This window comes from Dermacentor variabilis, chromosome 10, assembly GCF_050947875.1.
Source record: "Dermacentor variabilis isolate Ectoservices chromosome 10, ASM5094787v1, whole genome shotgun sequence".
Taxonomy (NCBI): Eukaryota; Metazoa; Arthropoda; class Arachnida; order Ixodida; family Ixodidae; genus Dermacentor; species Dermacentor variabilis.
Genome location: NC_134577.1, coordinates 33,717,365 through 33,740,666, shown reverse-complemented (window position 1 = coordinate 33,740,666; position 23,302 = coordinate 33,717,365). Strand labels below are relative to the sequence as shown.

Sequence of the window (23,302 nt, the reverse complement as noted above, 5' to 3'; positions counted from 1 at the left end):
CGTGCTAGGAGCAGATTACTGAACTCTGCAAGCTCAGTCCGACGTAGGAAGGGTGGTCGAGCGGCTCTCTCTTAACAAATAATGCATGGTTAGGGACCGTTCTACGCTGCCCTTCTACCTATGTCCACGAGGACGCTTGGCTATCACGGAGTAAGGGTCAGCTCTAACGTAGAGGGCTGGACTCTTTGCCTCCAAGCCCGCGGAGCTTTTTCGACGCTAGAGCAGTCGTGTGAGTTACCCAGCAACTATTTAAAGCTCAAAGTGTTTCACATACATACATACATACATACATACATACATACATACATACATACATACATACATACATACATACATACATACATACATACATACATACATACATACATACATCTTTATTTCTATATGCTGGTCGTAATGGTGTTACCTAGGAATGTGGACGCTGTACGTGCATCTAAAGCGTTTGTGAGCTATTATCATGCAATTTATTTACTGAAGTGCGCACCTGCGGGGTGCTCGTTGGCAGTGATGCTGGGCGCGACTTTTAGGGTGCGATCCCCAGTAATGGTGTCTGCATTCTGGTGGAGGCGAAATGCAAGGCAAGCTTGTGGAAACGATAAGTAATAATGACATAATAATAACGATAACTAACCTCCATTGGTTGAAATAATAAATTACCTACACTGCGCTTTCTATCATAGCCGCAGTGTTCACAAGTGAAGCGTTCTTTTCTTGAGACATATCTTCTCACAAGAAATTTTCATAAAAGAACTTCGATATGTCACGATAATTGGGCTGGTGTCATACCTACATGTTGTCCCTGTACCGACTGAACCGACTGCACGAAATGGGAAGTTATTGGCGTTGTTCTTGGCTACGTAGTTCTGTATTGACTAAAGCTCGCTTTCTCATAACTGAGCGTTCTTTATTCTTTCCACACGCGCTACGACCGCGCTCTTATATACTTGTTTCGCTGAAGCTATGTGTTGCCTTATTTATTTTGTTGGAATTACAGTCATTCTGGTGGCATCTTTGCAAACCTGATTCCTTTTTGTTATCAGGGTAGCATGCCATCGTGGAATGTGCTTCCAGCCCGATGTGTCTTCGAGTCTTTTCTTCCACGCCCATCGAGTCGTCTGACACGCCAAGTGACTTACTGCCCTGGACGTTTAGCGCTTCGGAACAGGCGGAAACCACATTGAGAGCAGACGACGCACCTGTGCTACCCGGAGCAGACGACACGCTGTGCTGCTTTCTGTTGCTTCGGATTCCTTGGTTTTGTCTATTTCCTGATCTCCTCAGTAATAGACCCAGCACGGATGTGCAGTTGTTCGCGTAGCCATGGTTGGGCATGGCCGTAGCGGACGTCCTTTTTACTGCGATAGCAGTTATATAGACACTCCAGGCTCATGTTTGCCCTCGGCGTCGGTGTCGCCGTGACGTACCGTATAAAGCCCAAGGGCAAAAGCAGCGTAGCCGCGCGCCGTATACTGTATGGGAGAGTGAAAACACGCCAAGGGGGCCGACGACCACGGCTCAATCTAGCGCGCGCGAGGGAGGAAAGCGGAGTGCAAGCGCGCAGTCTTCCGTCGCGGGAAAGGCCGGGGATGGGATGGGAGGGAAGGCAGTCTCTCCTGCGGCCCACTTCTCCGATGGCAGGTAGTGCATTCGAAGGTAGTTGTAGATTTCTTTGCTAAGGGGCCAGTCAAACAAAAATATAGTCCTTTTATTGAATGACATGAAAAATAAGGTAAGAGAAAGAAAATAGCATTGTTGTGAAGTTTCAGCACTAACAAAGGAGCTGTAAGTGCAAATTCATTACACGATCGAATAAAAAATGTGCGAGTTTTGTACATTATATATGTGTTTGTGCTCATTTGTCTTTGCGAGAGCCAGATGTCCTGGCTACTAACTCATTTCCAGTGTTCATTCGCAGAGCTGCCATCCTGGTGACATTGACACAGGCGCGCATGTTTATCTTCAGAACAGAAAGCTGTTCTGTTACCCTAAAGATGTCACGATTATGTGAGGTTTAAAAATAGGAAATATATGAGCCAATATTCAATAGAAGTTCAGAGGTAACTGCGTTTTGCAATGCAGAGTATGTGATGATACCTGCCACCACAGTTACCCGCAATTTGCCCGAACAAGCCTGACAGCTGGTCTACCGGCTCTTGTAGTGAAAAATTGTGCCTGCGGCTAGCAAGTTGGATTGTCTCCTTGAAGTTTATGTTACGCAACTTTCAACCCCCTTGTTGCATTTTTCGTTATTTCCACAAAATCCTCGACGGCTTCCATTGCTGACTTTCGGGGCAGTGGGTCACTTCACCCAAGGAGTCGATCCCCCCGCATTCGACATGCAATTTCACGGATATGAAAGTGCGCTCTTCAGTGCCCCGAATACGAGCATGACCATGGCTTCCTTGGCCAAGAATAAATCACCGCCGCCTACGCTATCGACAGCGGGAAAAAAAGACGATAAAGATAACACAATGTAACACACGAAATATGAAACTACAATAGGGACGACGACGCTGACCGAGTCACCTCACGTCCAATGGTAGCGAGTCGGTCGTCCGTTTCCGGACAGCGACGAGCTGTCCTCCTTCCCAACTGCCTCCTCTCCTTTTTTTTCTATTTCCCTCGCATCGTCTTTGTCGTTGCCATGACAACGTTCCGGGACGCCGCCGCCCGCTTTTCCCGCCTGCCTTAGGGATCTAGGGCTCTCTCTCGCGTGCCGAAAGTGGCGTTGGCTCCCGCTAGATGGCGCCACTTTGCGGCGCTCCCAGCGTCGGCGCGCGCGCGTTGGTGTCGACGCCGACGAGCGAGCCGGCGAAATGCGCCCGCGCCGCCTTGCGCCTTTGTATTGTCGCGCCGTTCGACGCCAGCTGTGCGTCGCCGCGTGTTTTGGCGCGTCGGCTCCGTCGCCGGCTACGGACCAGCAATGCGCGACGATTCGAACGGCAGCCAACAGCGCCCTTGCGGCGTGCGCGGTTCGGCGTGGGCTTCGAATCTGGCGGGGCGCTCCGCCCCGTCGGATGCCTCCGCAAACGTCGAATGCTCAACGCCGTCGTGGTGGTGCGACGTGGAATGATGTGATTCATGCGACAGCGTGTGCCGAAAGAAACGGGTCTAAGTGACGTGGTGGTGGTGGTGGTGGTTTTGGTGCGCGTCGCGCTGCCTTCATCGCCACCGTCCTCGATTTCCTTGTTTGTCCCCGTTACTCCGGTTGTCGGAGAACAGAACTTTCCCGACTGTCGTCCTCGTCTGTACGACTGCTCCGTAGACTCGCGACTCATTCTGGCCTCTGAGCCGGTGGAAGTTTCCTAGCGGACTCGTCCCTCCTTAACGTGCTATAATACCCGACGGTCTTTCAGTAATCACCTCAGGTGCTTTCAAAGGGGGAGGAACACACGGAACCAAGTCTTTCTCGGGAGCGCTCCTTTCCGGATTGCTTACAAAACACTCGCTGGAAAGCTCGCTGATCTTCAGCTAGCTAGTGAACACAGCGTTTCGCCAATACCTCCGGTCGCGTTGTAACACGGGGAATAGCAAGGACTTCGCGTGAGTCAACGTATCAGCTCGAATCAGTGTACAGTTATCTGATAGTGTGGTCTGCACATCAGCCGCTCTCTGTGATTACCTCCGTCGCTGGATGCTTTTGTCTGTTCGCAAGTTAGTGAACAGTGACTGATCTCAAATCACGCTGTGCTGATCTACGGGCCTCTCACGTCTCGCGCCGGTTCCCCCCCCCCCCCCCCCACGAGTCATTGCTTGCGATGCAACAGTTCAAGGTTGTGAAAAAACAAGAGACAATTTAACTTTCCTCGCTAAACTGCGTCGGGGACGTCGCGCGAAGGCAGGATTCGGGACGCTCAGAAAGCGTATGGCAATCACCTCTCTTCTCAACGCCTTGCTCGCCTTAACGGTCGTCCTCAAGGCAAAACTCATCAGCATCAAGCTCAGGTGACGGTCCCCTGTTTAGTCGCTAATCTTTTGACTCTTGCAAACGAGGATAATTAGCCCCTTTGTGCCTTCTGCACGTTAAGCTTCTGCTTTTTTTTTTCGCAGCCGGAAAATTTTGTCGACGTCGCCCGCATCGTCGAGGAGTCGTCGTCGGCGCTGCTGCCTCTGCGACGTCACGTGACGAAGCCGCAGTGTGGACCTTTAGCAGGCGCGTATTATTTTGGTGCGCCTGGTGTTTGTGTTGCTTATTGTGTGTGCTTCGACCTGTATCTTCTCGGTCGCCGGGACGTCTGCTGTGGTTTACGTTCGTCGTCGACTGAGATTCGAGGAAGGTGAGTTGACGTCACGAAACTTTGCACGAAATTTTCGATGTAAGAAGACGCGCCCGATGCGTCCTTTCGTAACGCGCGATGTAACAAAAATAATGGGTGTGACTTTTCAGGGAGCACAGCACGTTCGCCGTACGTGCCCCTTCATCATCATCATCATCATCATCATCATCATCATCATCATCATCATCCTAGTTACGCCCACTGCAGGGCAAAGGCCTCTCCCATACTTCTCCAACTACCCCGGTCATGTACTAATTGTGGCCATGTTGTCCCTGAAAACGTCTTAATGTCATCCGCCCACCTAACTTTCTGCCGCCCCCTGCTACGCATCCCTTCCCTTGGAATCCAGTCCGTAACCCTTAGTGACCATCGGTTATCTTCCCTCCTCATTACATGTCCGGTCCATGCCCATTTCTTTTTCTTGATTTCAACTAAGATTTCGTTTACTCGCGTTTGTTGCCTCACCCAATCTGCTCTTTTCTTATATACACGCTATCAAAACTGCGCTCTGCCGCAGTCGCCCTGAAACTGCGGAAAAAACCTGCTGTAGAGACTGACAGCAAAGGTACCTCGTGTTGTGCGCGCAGGCGTTTCGATTGGTTCGATTTTTTCCCGAAGTATTATAAGCTTTTTTTTTTTTTTAGCGGCGTCGTTCGTATTCAGCATTTCAACTTCCCTGTCGTACATCATTTTTACTTCTTCTGTCGTAAAAAGCGGCGACACACCACGGTGCAGTAGCAGCATCTAAGCAGCGAGGGGAAGTACGTCATAATCAATTATGGTCGCTTCATATAATTGCTTTTGATGCTTATATGACATGCGAAGCTAACGATCGCAGTGTATCTCATGTCCGTTGTCAAGTACCGTATTTTTGTTCTATTCGCGTTCCCATCGGTTAATGACGCCGATTTTTTTTCTTGCCCTAACACTCCCTAACAGCTTTACTAGAAAAATACTAACTTAAAAAAGTCATATGCGCTGCGTTCCAATGAACAACAACAACAAAAAAAGCATTGCCTATGGGGACGCAAAAGTGGAGGATTATCTTTTAGTTATTGGCATTCATTGATACATTTTTATTACTTCAGCTAATATTGTTCAAAGCTAATATGTGTCAAAGCCTGCAATTACGTATTCCTACGTATGCAAAACACTGCTCTATAATGATGGGTGAAACGAGAACAAGGTAAAAGTGAGAGCAAACGTTTCGACTAGTCCACTTGTCGAAACGCTGGCTCCCGCTTTTACCTTGTTCTCGTTTTGCTCATCGTCTTGAATTTCCATCTCCGGCCTTCCCCGTGTTTTCCCTCTGTAATGCCACTTGCCCTGAGGGTAACACCGGTAAATCAGCGAATAAAGTAAGCTTATCTACGTTCGTAAGCGCTAAGTATAGATGCTAAGTAATTACATAATGTTGCAACGAACGTACCTGTGCCGCGGTTTCGATATGAAAGGGAGCAGTCGCTCTTAATTTTGTCGAGCTACTTTATTTACATAATACCGCTGGCCATACGTCCAAGCAGGAAGGCAATTCAACAGGGATGAAAAAAATATAGCACGTCTCAGTTCACCTTCTTCTGCCATAGATAAGCGAATAAAGATTTGGGAGAGCACTGAATCTTGGCAGTAAAAAATTTTATTAAAAAAAAAAGACGGGCAGGAAGACATGAAGAGCGGCATTAATTAGCGCTCTACCAGTCTAAATTAATTGGTTCTTAACTTTGATAGCTTACCTCTAACAGCGATAAGTTTTCGTTGTATAACGACCCTTGGTACTTTAAAACTTGTCCTTACGCAATTATTAAAATTTGCTTAGGATTCTTACCCAATGAAGATACCTGCATTCTTTCTTATTCTTTATTTCTGCACAGGAACCGTTGTTGATAGTTACTTCGAATCAATAAGTATAACATCATCCTCCCCACGATTATGTGGTTGCTTATAAATTCAATGCAACTGTCGCCGTAGCCATAACACGATGGCTGAATCTCTTACCACTGCGAAAACAACAACTAAGTAATTAGTAAAGCAGGAGTACCGTAAAACTGCATATTTAATACGCGCGAAAACTTCAGCCGTGATCATCGAGTGACCTGCAGCAAATTGTGAAGGTCGTCGTAAAATAATCATTTTTTGTGAATGCCAACATTATAAGTATTTTAGTGAATGCCGACGTTATAATAATCCATAAAAAGGAAGACGTTAAGTAATTAAAAAATATACGCCCATTAGCTTACTCCCAGTATTGTATAAAATATTCACCAAGATAATCCCCCAAAGAATAAGAGCAACACTGGACTTTAGTCAACCAAGGGAACAGGCAGGATTCGGGAAGTGACACTCTACAATGGATCACATCCATGTCATCGATCAGGTATTCGAGAAATCCGCAAAGCGCAATCAGCCTCTCTATATGGCTCTCATAGATTACGACAAGGCATTTGATTCAGTGGAGACACCAGCAGTCGTAGAGGCATTATTACGTAATCAAGGAGTACAGGATGCTTACGTAAATATCTTGAAACGCATATACAGAGATTTCACAGCTATCTTAATTCTCCACGAGAAATAATAATCATGATAATAATAATCATTGTTTAGATCATCGTACAAGACTGCTATGCGTAGAGTCAAGCCGGTTCGATGTTGCGCGTAGAGCTTCACGCTCGACGTCTCACTGCAGGACAGAGACATAAGACGTGCTCAATCGTTTCTGCAGTTCCACAAGAGTCGCAGATGGGCGTGTCCCCCGTTCCTATGCGGAACGAGTAGGCCTTTGGGGGGAGCCCCCCAAACCCAGTGAGGCAGCGCGCACCCAAGACAGGACCCACGGCCCCCCTCCCCCCCACCCCGCGGCCGCCTGCACACATGCATGCTGGAAATAAGAATACATGAATGTAAAACAGGGAAAAGATGGGGAATGCGGGAGATGGAAATTCAAGACGATGAGCAAAACGTGAACAAGGTGAATGCAGGAGCCAACGTTTCGACAAGTGGTACGACAAGGTACGACAAGATGGCGGCAGAAAATAGCGTGTTGCTTCTGGCTATCGGGGTCACTAACCGGGCAACGTGGTAATCTCTCAGTTGGAATAGTGACATGACTTTGTTCACAAGAAAAAAAAAAAGACGTCTTTATGGTGTAACAAAGCTTGCGGGATTGATTATTCCGCAAAGCTCCCTTCTGAAGCCGTACAGCGGGCTCCGAGTATGCTTTGTAGATGACACCCCAGGGTTCACTGCAATCAGCAAAGTGAGGATGAATTGGAGAAAAATATAAGGTTCTCAATGTCTCGAAACTGAAGTGACTCCGCGGCTTCGTGAGTACGAAGCATCCGGAAGCATCCGGAAGATTCCAATCTTTTGAATCTCATTTTAACAACAGCAACAGAAGCTGTCGCACATATAATTTGCTTAAATGGATTCAGTGATCACCAGCTACTCCAAGTGACCATCGATATTCCGAGCGCGTCCACCGATTTCACAACAAAGCAAATTAGAGAATACAATAAAGGTAATTATGGTACCATCAACTTAGAACTAGACAACCTTTTTATTGATGTATTGGAGCCATCCTTTTACAGAAGATCTCTCAACAAAAATTGGGCTGTATTCAGAGATAAGCTGTCTGCATTAATTAAAAAGCACATTCCTCTTGTTACTATAACTAACGATAATTCCAACCCATGGTTTACCAAAACTTTTCACATAATGAGAAACAAGAACAAACGCCTATATGAAAGCGCCGAGCCCGTACAAACAACATTGGCTTGGGGTAAATACTAAAGCTATCTAAAAGAGTACTCCACAGCTTTATTTGTCGCCAAGGATAAATATTTCTCAGAAGACCCCACCAGGAATTCTTACACGCAATCGAAGAAAATTCTGGAACATAGCTAACCCTAGTAATAAGTGCAGTAATATTTCATTGCAGGATAAAAACAAATTACTTTTTCCTGACACTCAATGTCCTACAGCATTCAACTCATTTTTCACATCCCTCTTTACAAGAAAAGATAGTTATAGCGTACCTTTCGTGCCCGATTTTGATTTCCAGTACATGGCTCCCATCACTATCACTTTAAAAGGCGTAGTCGATCTTATAGATGACCTTAAGATGTCTCCATCCTCTGGCATAGACGGTATAAATTCTAAAATGCTAAAAAACACAATACAAGTATCGAGAAATATTCTGCTACCCCTATTTGACCAATCCCTTACAACTGGTACGCTTCCTACAGACTGGAAGATAGCAAAAGTAGTGCCTGTCTTTAAGAAAGGTAAGAAGAGTTCTAGTGAAAGTTACCGTCGTGTATCACTAACCTGCATCTGCTGCAATATGTTAGAACACATTATCGCATCCCATATATATTCTCATATTGAATATAACTCCTTTTTTTGCCTGAAACAGCATGGCTACCGAAAAGTATTTTCTTGCGAAACTTAACTACTAGAATTCACGTCAAACTTACACTTCGTTATGAACAGTAATAAACAAATCGACTGCATCTTTTTGGACTTCTCGAAAGCATTCGATCGTGTAGCCCATAGTCGCCTGATATCGGAGCTCTCTGCAAATAAACTTGACTCACTAACCCTATCATGAATTCGCAATTTTCTTTCCAATCGCGAACCGTTCACTGTTGTTGCTAACTTTTCCTCTGCCCTGTCTGACGTCATCTCCGGTGTACCTCAAGGCAGTGTACTCGGACCTCTTCTCTTTTTAATTTACATAACGACTTACCGAGCAATATATATTCTTCTGTACGATTATTTGTTGACGACTGCATTCTATACCGTTCGATTAACGGTTCCGCTGACCACGCGGCACTCCAAAATTATCTTGCACATATCAGTGATTGGTTTGCTACGTGGCTCATGTGCCTAAACGTGTCGAAGTGCAAAGTATAGTTTCCTTTTCTCGAAAAACTGTTAAGTGTTAACTGTTCTTATCATTCGATTCTAACATAGTTGACCACACCGCAGAATATAAGTACTTAGGAGTGCTCATTACGCAATATCTTTTGTGGGCTAATCACATTACCTCCATTTCAGCTAACGCCTCCAGAACATTAGGATTTCTGCGCTGCAACTTAAGAACTGCCACTTCACCACTAAGAAAACTAGCTTACATAACTATTGTACTGCCACAAGTTGAGTACGCCTCTTGTACATGGTCCCCTCTTCAAAAATACCTCATCAAACTCATGGAGTGCATGCATAATTGGGCGAGCCGTTTCATTTCAAGAAATTATATTAACCAGTCAAGTGTAACCCATATAAAAGTCGATCTTTCGTTCCAACCACTAACTACTCGCCGTGAGATTGCCCTTCTATTATTAGTTCATAGATTCAGTCACCACAGTTGTCCCAACCTTATCAAACCTGAAAAAAAAAAAAGCGTTCTCGACGTCACAAAGACTCAGCAATCAGTCCAGCTACACCCGAATTTCCGCCAACGCACACTCTTCTAACTTTTCAGCTTTGCCCCGTGCGGTCCGTTTACGGAACGCTCTACCAGATAACATCGCTTGCCAATCTAAACACACTGGATCTCGCAATATTCTAATCGATCGATATGCTGTTTCGATCTTCTAACACGTCTTGCCTTCTTTTAATTTCCTTCCTGCATTTTTCTGGAAGTTAATAAAAGAATTTCAGTGATCCTAATTTTTCACTATACTTACTACTGTATACATGCAAAAATGTTTATAATGTTATTGTGCTATTATGTTACTGTGCTTCCTGATTACTTTTATTGCTCTAGGTATCGTATTTGATAATGTATTAATTTTCCATGTTGCGTAAGTATTCCTTTCATTATACTGATGTTTTTTTCCCCGATTCCATAATAATGTTACCGTATTTCCCCTCTTATACAATGCCTTCTCGAAGGCCTGTAAGGGACATGTAAATAAATAAATAAATAAATAAATAAATAAATAAACCATACAGCCTGTCGATATGAGGCCTCCTGTTCAGAGCATAATCGAGGGTTGCCTCTAAGTAGAGCACCGAGTCGACTATTTATATTTCATCCCGACCGCTATTAGTGCCGTACCGCTCCTGAGAACTAGTTTTTCTTGAACGAGGATATAAAAAGAACAAATTTGGCTTTATAAGTATTTAAGGAAAGCCGAATACATTCAAACCATTTACTAATGTACTTAAGAGGAAGCTTTAGCTCGGGTGCTCCTGTCTAAATACATGTAAAAGGAGAATTCGTTTTTCTCGCCAACTACTGCACTGAGTGTGACGAGGTTTGTTGCATTTAAAAGGAAAACTTAAATCTAGTGACTGTTGGTTTCGAATTTTTGATTTAGATTGTCAATTTTTATTAAAAGTTGGTAAATATCGCAAATTTTCAGAAAACGAAACTCAAGTTTACAACACTGTAACTTAGCAATTAAAAATGATAGCACACTTATGTGAATTGTATCTAATAGTACATCTAAAACGGACAAAATTGATATGTCACATATGACTCTGAAAAAATCTAGTAATGTGGAAATACAGGTTTTGCAGAACCCTTGTACGCAGCGTAACAAATTCACGTAAGATATAAATTGACATATCGAATTTGTCCGCGTTGAATAGCCTTGGATGCCGTTTACAGAACCGCGATATCTGTTGTTGATGCAGAGCTATTAATTTGTAAACTTCGTGCTTCTATATTGCTCGAACTTTTGAATTTTTGAAAGTATCTTAAGCAAAATTCAGGCCCTAAATCGAAATCGCGCGACCAACAGTCGATAGAATTCATCGTTATCTTTCAAGTGCAACAAATTTCATTAAAATCAGTCCAGGTGTTATCTCATAAAAGCGTTTCTGCGTTTTACATGTACTTGAAAAGGTCGCGTTGGAGTTGGGCCCGAGCTAAAGCTTCCTCTTAAGCTCAGTGTTGATTGTTTTACATGCGTTATCCAGAGATTTAGTGATGGCCACAAGAGCTGTGTCATCTGCATTCATGAAGGCATGTACTTCATTTAGGCACCCTGGAAGGTCGTCGATTCATTCATTCACAAAACTTTATTAGAGTCCTGAAGCCCGGTCTTTTCAGACCGAGGCGGGCCGCGTCCACGTCGGCATTGCCAGGCCGAGCCTTATGGCGTCATCGTGGGCCCTCTGGACAGCCCGTAGTTGATCTTGATATGAAGTGCTTGTTATCATATTGTGCCAGTAAAGCCATTTTCCTTCGGGGTCGGCGAAAGTCGCGGGACAGCCCGCCAGCATCGTTCTGACGATGCACAATGTAAATAATATCGGCCCAAGTATCGATTTTTGTGTTACTCCCATTGTATTATCAGAAAGACTTGAGGCGTGCTCGTCGATGACTACTGCTTCTGCGAACGATTTGAATGAGCTTCATTTCTCCTCCCAGCAAAGGGAGACAGGTACTAAAGGCACGAGAGCCCTGACAGTGGTCCCAACCCCACAGTTACAACAGCGGTGATAATTAATACAAGTGGATACATATAAAATGCAGATACATCTCGCGCGAGAGAACAGAATTGCACTAACTAGAATGGTTAGAACCTTTGTTCGTTCGGAGGAGTATACCACATAAAACATTAGCACAGATGCTATCTACGTGAGCTTTTTGTTAGGTCATACGTGCATGCATACAGATGTAAAAGAAACAAAATATCAGTAATTAGTGAAAGCAAATGTCATCGACGAGTAATAATGTAGTTAACTCTACTTTTGAAGGAGCTTTCTGAAGCGCTAAAGGTTAACAGTTGTACCTTGTTTGATATTTCTGTCGGCTGACATATAAAACAACCGCCGCATAATCTGGAATTGTAAGGTCCTTGTGTATCGGTGCCGACATCTCTGACTCGTAATAAGACAGCGTCCTCGTGTAGTCGTCCTCACCTGCAGGAGCAAGTCGCACTCTTTTTCGGGAGAACTGCACGGTATGTTTACAACTGATGTTGAAAAAAAGTTTGCGTTCAAATATTTGGGGCCTTTTCGCCGAGCACGTTGTAAGACGTCGAAGACGTCTTGTTCTGCATCGACTGTCACTACGGCGTTGCCACGCTTGTCGACTTGAAGCTGTCTGCTTGTATATCCCAGCTGCGTGTGGCTCGCGAGATGCGCTGTATCTCCCTTCATTTTTAAATTTTAGTGCCCCTGTGTACATTGTCCCTCCCACACGCACTCAGTGCTTACTCTCTCTCCTCTTTCCCTCTTTCTATTCCCTTTTCCCCCACCCCCAGTTTAGGGAAGCGAATCGGGTGCTCTTCTGATTGAGCTCCCCTGCCTTTCGTGTCCTTGCTTCATCTATCTATCTATCTATCTATCTATCTATCTATCTATCTATCTATCTATCTATCTATCTATCTATCTATCTATCTATCTATCTCTCTCTCTCTCTCTCTCTCTCTCTCTCTCTCTCTCTCTCTCTCTCTCTCTGTGGGGTGAGGGTGGAGATGCATCGCTCGCGGTCTGTAGTCTCCAGACGTCATTATGCGTTCCAGCGGTTCCTGCTCGTTAAGACCTCTGAGGCGCCTAATGAGTCTGATCCGTCGGTCGGTCAGACCGCCAAGTTAGCGCCCACGAAAGGGCAGTCTCCGGGCATCTTCTCCCGGCGCGTCCAGTATCCGGCGGGCCTTCATTTGCTGTCCCCAGACCCGGTACCGCGCTCGGCCAGTCCGCTGCGTTCAGGTGATTACACGAGTGACCGGGCAGCGTGACTCGGACAGAACACCGGCGGCGTCCGACTGACGAGGGGAGTGACCTCGGCCCTTAATGCGGTGTGTGCGGTGACACATTAGAAAAGGCGCGCCCATGTACACGCGGGTTTGGTCGCGTGTAGACAAATGTACGATAAAGAATCTTTGACGAAGGTGATGTCGGGGCGACTAACTTATAACTGGCCGCCACGATTCGCGGGCGTCGTCTAGTGTAGGATGCCGGAGTAATGTTACTCGGTCCTCCCAAAAAGAGAGTGGACTGTCTATTGGTGGCAGTTGCATGCTGTAAAGTCGTTTTGAGCCTCCTGTTTCGTTGGTTTCCTTATGCGGGTGTGTTTGGTGTGTTTGGGTTACTGGGTAGATTGCGCGTGCATGCGTGTGTCTGTGTTTTGTGTCTCTTTCAACTGCGTGAGTTTTGTGCGGTCACTTAGCTTTTCGTGCCGTCGCTGTATTGAAGAACTCGGGTCATAGATGGATGACTACGTCAAGCATTCTCATTGCACCGGATGTGCTGCTGATGCATTGCAATGACGGCGATTCGACGCGCGTTTGGGAGCGGTGCTCTCGAGTACGCTCCGAGTCCGGAATGTCAATTTGCATTGAGGCGCCATGCAAAGGCTTCGGTGTGATTAGCAGATATATTCGGACATTAGTATGTGCCTTGCTTATCGTATAAGAGGTAGTGACAGCGTCAACTTCTCTCCAGACTCCTGGAGTGAAGGTACAGTTGCGCGTTCAGAAGTAAGATATCTGATAAAACTTGGTTGTTTCATTTTGTGCCAGAGCGCGCTGAGTTAAGCCAGAAAAAAAAGAGGTTTCCTATGCGTCTAATGTTCACTTATGTATCTTTCTAAGATAGTGCGTAATAAGCATAACATTTGTGACTTGTAGGCATAGGATGTCCTTCTCAGGTAAACGTGTAAAAGAGCCCGTTGAATTAGAAATGAAACTTAATGTAATGGAAGATTGGGCTAAGCTGCACTTCATCGCTATTATTCCTCACTTCCATCACGCTTAGACATTTAAGGTGTTTCTTCTTTTTTCTTTTAACTGCGCGAACAAACGATCACACAGAGAGCAAACAAAGGCCGTCGTTTGCTCTCTCCGTGATCGTTTGTTCGCGCAGTTAATTTTTTTGTTTGCTAACATGAACGAACTCGCACAACAACAAGTTCTTCTAAACTAGATAGTTAAGTTCTTGTCACGCACAACAGCCACCATCACTGCATGATGTAGCATTCACGTGCAACGGCGTGTTTCACGCCCGTGTGTTTTACCCTTAACACCGGCTATCAGTCGCACTAGAACCGCAGTGGCTCATTAGCGTACCAACATACTGACGTACGGCGTATTAGCTTTGTTGCCGGTACGGCATACGGTAGAGGGTTCGAAACGTTAATTCCCGAGTGTTTCGATATCACCCCCGTGTAGTATTTAACGGTTCGATAATTTTCCCCACTCACCCCGTTCGCGTGTCACGCATCGCCCGTGGGGTCACAAAGAATGGCTTTGCCGTCGTCAATCCACGAAACTGCTACGACGTTGCGTTTTTGTCCCATGGACGCGCAAATAAGTGGATATCGACTTCGACCTAAGGGGGGATGGGGTGGGGGTGGGGGAATCGGGAAGTTGGGGTGTTGAACACGGCATTCTGTAAGTCGAGGCGCTGCTAACGTATTTACTTCCGAGCGGGCATGCGCTGCTGTCCAAAGCGCGCGTGCGTGTGTCCCGGTCATTATCCGTGCACGAGGCGTACACGATGGTCATGGCGTGCCGGTAAATAAGATATGCGCACGCGGTGTACTCCTGCAGCCATTGCCTGTCGAGTCACGCACAGGAAGTACGGCTCGTGTTGAGAATATGCGCGGCACCGTGAATGGAGCGATGTGGCTCACGCGCATTGCTTTGCCGAAGGTCGAATTAAACTTTTTTTTTTTGTATTGAACGCAGTGGCAAGGATGTTTGGCTCGAGGCTGTGACTACCGCTCCCTCATTAATACGTGGCTGGAACGCAGAGATGGTCTGATTAAACGATTGTTGAACTGTTGTGAACGAAAGGGGCTGCATTTAGGAGAGAAAGGTAAATTCTAGCGATTGTAGAAGCAGGAGTACGATTCACTTTTGGAAATTTCTTGCGGTGAGTGATCGAAATTCGACAAGCTTATGGCGCACAAGGTTTGCAATGTCGTAACCCTGTGCGAAATAGAACGTGGCAATTTTTCTAACCTGCATATGGTAGATCGTCTGAAACGCACAGATCAATGTATTGGTTTGCATCTTACGTGAAGTGCTCGTCTTGTTTTCTGAGAAGATCTATTCACAGATTGTTGTCTTTTTATCTAGGGTTGTAGAAGACGGCGAATTTTTACCCTTTACGTACCCTAAGATATGAAATTCTTAAACTCATGATACTGTTTCTTATATCTCAGTTAGCGAGTTCAAACTTTGATGCTTAGGTCTTGATATTTCTCTAAATTTCGGCAGTTTCTATAATCAAATTGCTGGCCGAGATTAAAGCTATCCTTTCTCCAATATAGGCGAATTGTAACATACACCATCAATACCAGTTCTACCAAGTCCCGAGTTAAACAATATCATCGTTCACAAATATTCACAAGTCGTCGTCATGTCAACATCGTGTCACCGTCGTGCATTCACCGTCGCATCACCGTGTCGCCGCCCGGTGTGTCATGGTCACGTAGTTGTGACATCATGGTAATTTCACTGTGTCGTAATGTCATCATCGTGTCCGTCGTCGTAGTCACTCTGGCGCCGTTGCTGTCATCCCATTGCCGTTGGATACAGTTGGCACGGGACTGAGGAACGATGCGCAAGTGTCATTAAGAAGCAGCGCTGAAACTAAATGCGGAACGGGTAAAAGCAACAGGACCGCCGCCGAACTCGCAACTAAAGCGTTACTTGGCACGCGACGAGTGTGTTTATACGCAGACGAACGTTTATTGTGCGTGTATATAGGCTTCGCGTAAAACGAAACCGTAGTTGTCAGTTCAGCGCCTGTACCGCCGTTGTTACCCTCTGTGTCGCGTATTTCTCGACGTTTTCTTCGTGGCTCAAGTGCCACCAACTCGCCCAGTCGTCGTCAGTCCTTTGCGCAGTACGTTGAACAAAGTGCAAGGCACTTTTTGGAAAAGTCTCTCTCTCTCTCCAAAAAGAACGCAGCGCCCCAACACGCCCGTCGGCGCATTCCACTGAAATAATACGGACGTCACCGCACCTCCCCACAGAGCCGCAACCGGGAAGCGCGTCCTCCCTCCCCTAACGCAAACAAAAAAAGAAAAAAAAAATCGCAACGACATCGCAAACTGCGCCGACCGAATCGAGTTAGATGCTCGTAATACACACGCGTCAAAAGCGCGCGCTGGTGCGCTGCGCAACTCGGCAACGTGTCGGTCGTTACTCGCCGCCGTACGGTCGCCGAATGCGGAATCAGTCTGGGTTGTTCCATGTCATCTTCTCCCCCTTGTCAAGTGGTCCCCGTGTCCGCGACGCCAGCGCACTGTAGTGGAACGCGGGCGGACGCATGTTAACCCCATCACGCCCTCCAGCGAGTGACCACCCGCTACGACACTCGGGGGGGGGTTTATAGTAGCGTGCAGTCGTACCGCCAGAACGGGACTCGTTAGTATTCGAGCCGAGTTAAAACATCGGCGCATTACTTTTGCTTTTATGACAGAAAACTGCGGTGACAAGTACAGGGTGCATCGGTCGGCCGTATGTCGAAGCGAGGTTATTCGTCGTGCGTGTCGCTGGGTGCGCTCAGATGACGAAGGCGACGAAGATTGTGTCAAAATTTTACCGCACGCAGTCGTTTTTGTTCGATCCGAGAAAAAAAAAATATCGATTTCCCCGTGCCACGCGAATGCATGCTATTGTAGTAAGATCCGGACATAAGGAGAGTGACTGCTTCGTGATTCTTACACTGGCGTAAGCACACATGGGGGAAGGAGCACGACTGAACGTGGACCTGATGAGTCAAGTTCAAGAGCGCTCGTGTTCTGCTTGGCCATGCTCCGTTCGTTAACGTTGCCCGGAGTTTCACGCTTTCAGACGTGTTCCTTTGTGTTCCTGATCCCGTTCCTGTGTTGTTACGCTAGCGCACGAATCTTAAAATCTCAGCTAACCCAGCATAGCGGAACGATAGCTGTCATTATAGGACAAGCTCGAATTTGTTGTGGGGACGCAAGGATACATTACGTTACAAAATTTGTTCTCCTACAGTGATGATACCTTTGCTTTCAAAAAGAAGAGAATAGGACTGAAATTACCGTCACCGGGACAAGACGTTTCTGTTTTGTTTTTCCACCGAGTATCCAATCTCAACACTTCTCGCTGTTGGGAATGTAATGTGGCTTTGCCATTGATCCCGATGGCGGTAATGCGGAGCGGAGTGTATATCAATCAATCAATCAATCAATCAATCAATCAATCAATCAATCAATCAATCAATCAATCAATCAATCAATCAATCCGTGGACACACAGCCAGCAGTTTTCTCTATGCTCTTCGGTGTGCACACCCGAGGCCAAGCGAAGCAGCGTCTTCGACATACCCGTCTATACAGGAAGCGCGACGTCGTTCGATGTCGTGCCCTAAAAGCCATTAGGCACCCCTTTCTACCGGACACTGCACCCCGCCTGGAGGCCAGAGCCTTGCACCAAGCTGGATAGGGATTTCGGCGACTGGCCGCGGAACCACGAAGAGCGTGGCGACAAAAAAAAAAAAAAAAAAAAAAAAAAAAAATCGTGAACAAAGTCTATCGAATGAATGAATGAACTTCAGTGAACGCTGCCGATGCCTTAGTGGCGGACAAATAGCAAAGCCGGTAGTGGTCACGCATGGTCGTATGATGTGTCAGCCAAATACTGCGAAGAACTGTCATTTTTCACTTTACCAGAATGTTTTTCTTCGCGTGCCACGCAGCATATTGTCGGAACGAAGTGCAAGCAGTAGCGCTGGTCGTTTTCGTGCATATGCAAGAACAGCGACCTACGAAATGTATTAATGCCCATGACTGGGTTCTCTGTTTTCGGTATTTATTTTTTCCCCTTTGGAATTAGTTGTTTTTCGTTGCCTAATTCCCATGCTGGAGAGAAATAAATTGATGTTTATCAGGGCTTCCGGATGCGGAAGAAAGGAGGAAAACGCCGAACGGCGAGGAGGTTATCGCCTCCTTTCCTTCGTTCGTTCTGCTTAAGTGGAAAGAGCGGCGGGCTTTGGAGGGAAGCGTATCGCGTTTTTTTTTTCTTCCAGAAATCTGGTGTCTTGCCTAAATACTTGGAAACCGCCACACTGGTAGAGAAAAGAAAAGGGAACGGGGCAAGGAAATGTGGTTTCAGTAGAAAGGAACGACGAGTACGTCTGTGTCAACTAGAAAAAAAAAAATCTGTGTTGACGTAGCGGTAAATGTCAACGAAATGTGTTAGCATTACGTCGCTACTCTTTGACGTCCCCGACCCATGATTTAAGCCCTGCACACCGCATTGCAAAGTATTTTTCAGGAGCTGACTCGACATTCTCTTATCAGACCCCTTCATGTACTACGCGACCGCGGCTTCCAGCCTTTACACACATACACCTTGAAAGCGTCGCATTATATGGTAAGAGCCGGTTCGAAAAATTCTGTGTGAATCCACATAAACCCTTTCCCAATACAAGGCTAGAATGCGCGGTTTAAGCCCATGGTAGGCGCGGTTGATAGTTGCCATCCGGAGTACAGTGACAAACGACCCACGGTCCGCGAAAACAGTAGGCGCGCTGGTTCTAAACGTTCGACGAGTCAGTCCGCATTCGCCGTTCCCCATTCATCAGACGTAGGAAGGAGGCGTTGAACCTTCGGCGGAAATGTATAAGCCTGTACAAAAATGGAGATGGCAAGCAGTATGGGACGCCCTCGTGAGTATGGAAGGGGACAAAAGGAGGGCCAAAACGAGAGGATGCGTTAAATGAAGCTAAAGCTACGTTCGGCATTGTAAATGTGCACACCTCCCCGCTCGTACTCCGAAAGCGTATATAAAGAAATAACGCGAACTACATCGGCGTAAACCCCACACACGTCATTGCCGGACATCACACATTCCGTACCACGCCGACAGCCATGTAATGCTGCGCATACCTTACAGTCCCCGCTCAGGGAAATTCCGCTTAATTTTTAAAACTTTGATGCACCTCATGCTATCGCATTAAAAAAGTAAGGTCGAAGATTTCTTCCCGGGAAGCTGACGTTTTTTTTAACCGTTTTCCTTTTTTCTCTCATCGATTGCTTAAATTCGGAAAAAAAGCTACAGAAATGAGAATTGTCCACTAATGCGTAAGCGTTCTTTGGCTCGGCTGTTACTTCGCTTTTGCTTACTTCCTTTTCCTAGCTTATGCATGCGTACCCATCGCTTGGGCTTTACGCCGTCTCGGGGTGCATGTGGGCTATATTCTAGTATTCGGCGACGATTTCTAGCTGTACCGTGCCGATACACCGTATTCTAGCGATGATATCACATTTTGCATTTCCTTCTGAGGAGGCTGGGAACCTGCTTCTGCGCTTTGATCGTCTCGCTGATTGCTGTGTCGCCGTAGATGGTTTTCTTCATCTCCGGCATCTTCTTTCTTTCTCTTCTGTGCTTGTTCGAGTACACAGTACTTACTTCGAATTCATTTTATTTCCTTCTTATGTTACGACATGAGTGTGGTGACGCCACCAATTTTTAAGGCTACCAATAATTCTATTGTTAGACATTATCACATCTACTAATCAGCTATCCCATCATTTCTTTCTTACTCTGAAATCTCACAGCAGGCTTCTTTGCACGCATACGACAAATGCGGGAAAGTAAGCACTGAAGGGGGCACGACGAGAACGGCTGCCTTTTTCGCTTTATTATTATTATTATTATTATTATTATTATTATTATTATTATTATTATTATTATTATTATTGAGCTACCTTTCATAGCGTTCAGGCAGGTGATTTCTTAACCTCGCGTCTCTAAGTACACTGTCGCTGAATGTCCTCTTCCTACGGCAAACTGTGCGCTACAGGTTCAGCAATTTTACTTAGCTGATATATTCTTTTTTAACCACACAAAGCAGTAATGTCCGGGTACTATTATTTAATTCGTTGGGTTAGGACTGATAATCTTAAAATGTCGCTGCCAGCTTTCCCACTGATGTCCGTCCGCGCTAGCGCGGAACTCCGCGTAATGCCGATGGGTTTTGCGGATAAGCTAAAACTCTATTGTTTATGAGAGGCTCGTTGAAACGCGGGCGCGAAATGAGACCGAACTTTGAAAAATAAAAAGAAAGAACGAAAAAGACAGGAACTGTTTTTCAAGGCCCGCCTAAAGCCCCCGACTAAGCAGAACGGAAGTTTAGGTCTGCCGCTGCTTCCGTTGCGTCCATTTCGGACCGAGCCAGCGTCTCCCAACGAGCTGTCGCCATTCCGGATCGATGTATTGTTCGCTGATCAGGTTTCGGCGGACCAATAGGCGGGAAGTGTGAATGAATAAAAGCGAAGGAAAGCGCACCATGATACGGAAGCGCAAGCACTATCGGAAGTTTTTTTTTTTTCAGCCGCTCTAAGCTATAACGGAAATGGAATGCAGGAAGCGAATCAACGCGGCGCGTCTCCTATTGTCTCTACATTTTCTTCCCCCCCCCCCCCGCCCCCCCCCCCCCTCTCTCTCTCTCTCTCTCTCTCTCTCTCTCTCATCTGACGACCTTTTCCAAATCTAAAACTCTAGCAGTCCACTCGATCATCGAGCCTTTACTGAGAATCGATAATCGCGTCAGTTCTTTTATGATCGGTATCTCGTTTGGGAGGTTCGCCCTGCTATTCCCATTCTTACTTCTTCGTTTCGCTTTTCTTTTTTCAGTCTAATTAAACTAATTTCTGGCTCATCCGATTCTGCGTAGTATTTCATCCTAAGACCACCAGAGCATCATTTGGCGCTTCTGTCGCCCAAGAACCTTGGGAATCATGAGACGCATACATGAATTTTTTTGTGCGATCTGGTCCGGCTTTTTTTTTAAGAAAGCACATTACCGCTTCTTTTTGGCTGTTTGTGGTTTATTTTTGTCGAGTAATAATCTCAAATCTTGTCTCTTAAGCAATGTATGCCTTACGTTCGTAGTGCAATTCCTTGCGTATGTATAAGCTAATAGCCATAAACGGAAACTGCCATGAAATGACTTGAGAATGAATCACTGATTGGCACCATAAGTTTACTTAAGCTAATAATCATGGTAGAAAAAAATACTGCGATGACATAATCGGAAAATAATTAAATGACTGAAATTATAAACTTTCATGAAGCGATAATAGATGTAGAAAGAAGCGGCCGCAGAAACTGGCTCTCAATGTCGTGCCAATGTCAATGTGAACGTCTCAAAGTCAGGCTCCTTATGAGACGCAGCCTGCTACACCATGTTATTTCTCTAGTTTTTAATGCATGGCGCGAGTATGAAGCTTATCTCACTTTTGCTTCAATTTTATTTTTTATTTAGTACACTTGGCGATCCTGAAATGCTACAATACTATTCTAAGATTATTCCTATTCACCAACAACTGCTTTCGATTTGAAGCCATGGAGAAAAAGGACGTTATCCTATTCGTTATTCGGAAGTTCCAAATATTCGCACTCCTCTAAAGTTGTTGGAAAGGTCGTAATAGAAAAGTTTGTGTTAAGGTATTGGCGCATACATAAAAATAGCTTCTTCTTTCTCAGAGAGAAACCATCATCGAAGAGAGGTTCGATCTCCCACCCCACTACAGTGGCCTGGCAAGGCCATTAGGAAGTCATCACTATTTTCGTAATCGTACGAACGGACAACGTCAAAATTTTGTTCCTCTCCTCTGCAGCTACACGTGGTGATATGTTCCCTGGAAATTGCAACATATTCCTGGAATGAATAAGAACTACTGCTATTCTGACGTCATGCTGCATCGAGTCGAAATGTTTGGTTCGGTTTCTATGGACACGGTTACGTTTCGCTGCTTAAGCAATGAGAGCATGTTCTTTTATTTTAGTTAATAATGTGATTCGAGTAATGCGCGGGTCTGTCGTCGGAGGAGAGCGAAAGAGTTGATGATATATATATTTTTTACGCCGGAAGTGGTTTTCTCTGGGCGTGTTTGCGGGATTTCCGAACTAGGACACAATACGCAGGTCTATGAATCGAGTTCGGCTTTTAGCTCTGCGAACTCGTTGACGTTAAGAGTGGTGCCCAGGTATACCGATGTAAGTGAGTCCTTCTGACTCAAGTTCTTGCGCGATCGATGTAATTGAACGACGAAATTTTACGTAGGCTTACACCGCGCCAGCGTTGTTGACTATCTCCATTATGCCGGTGATCTGAATTATTGAATTAAATTTTAAAAAAATGGCCAGTATCGCACGAGCATCTAATCATTGGAAGCGATAGCAAAGTTTGGCTTTACGTGGAACCTGCTATGACCGTGTTCGGTAAACATACGCGGGGCGGGAGACGTGCGAGATAGCATGTGAGGTAATTTCTTCTCTGCAGCGTAAACAGCCCCGCGGCAGCTAGCGGGTGTCTCACAACGCCGACAGGATTAGGAGTGCCGCCAGGGGGGTGCTGTAGACGTCGCGCCTGGTTGGTGTACGAGATGGGACCAAAGGAAAACCGTCTGCTTTTGTGGTTTGAACTTTACCGTTTGTTCCGCTCAGAGCACTGTATGCGCATAGGGCTTGTGTTACCAGCGGAAGGCATAACGGTGCCCCAGACTGTAAAATAATTTACACACTTAAAATAAATTTAGCGTGTAAATCAGTCTATAACTCGTAAACTTACACCCCAAAGAAGGTGGAGAGAGAGAGAGAGAGAGGAAAAAGGCAGGGAGGTTAACCAGATGGGAAGATCCGGTTTGCTACCCTACGCTGGGGAGAGAGGCCCTTTTTTGGGTGCAAGGTTATGATTCTTTAGACTGATGTACTCTTATTCACTTTGAACAGTGCAAACTTACAGCGCCGGCACTGTTTTATGGCTTCCGCTGCTGACGTAAGCGCTGTGCTCATACACTGCTCTGAGCAGAACAGACTAGTAAAAATGGCGCAAGGGCTTGAGTCATATAGACATTTACACCCTTATTTATTTTTGATGGTGTAAAATATTTTGGAGTTTCGCTCTACAGCAGAGCCGATTGATGCGGGCGTAGCGGCGCGGTCCACTTGGCTTTGTCGTTTTTGAGGCCAAACCCGCCGCTCCTCTCTGGAACCTTCACGCGGGAGCTGCACAACAACCTTGACAGCACGATGGAAACGACGGCGACGGCAAAAAAACGCGCCTCGAGGACCGGTA

At 45.9% G+C, this 23,302-nt stretch overlaps 1 long non-coding RNA gene across 1 annotated transcript in view; it reads left to right on the top strand.

Annotated features, from left to right (window-relative positions):
* Positions 1-3,770: 3,770 nt before the first annotated feature.
* Positions 3,771-23,302, top strand: part of LOC142559477 (uncharacterized) — a 287,689-nt gene continuing 268,157 nt past the window's right edge. Inside the window, exons 1-2 of the long non-coding RNA XR_012823125.1 lie at positions 3,771-3,945; positions 4,051-4,277. This is a non-coding gene — a long non-coding RNA (uncharacterized LOC142559477). The remainder of the gene's footprint in view (positions 3,946-4,050; positions 4,278-23,302) is intronic.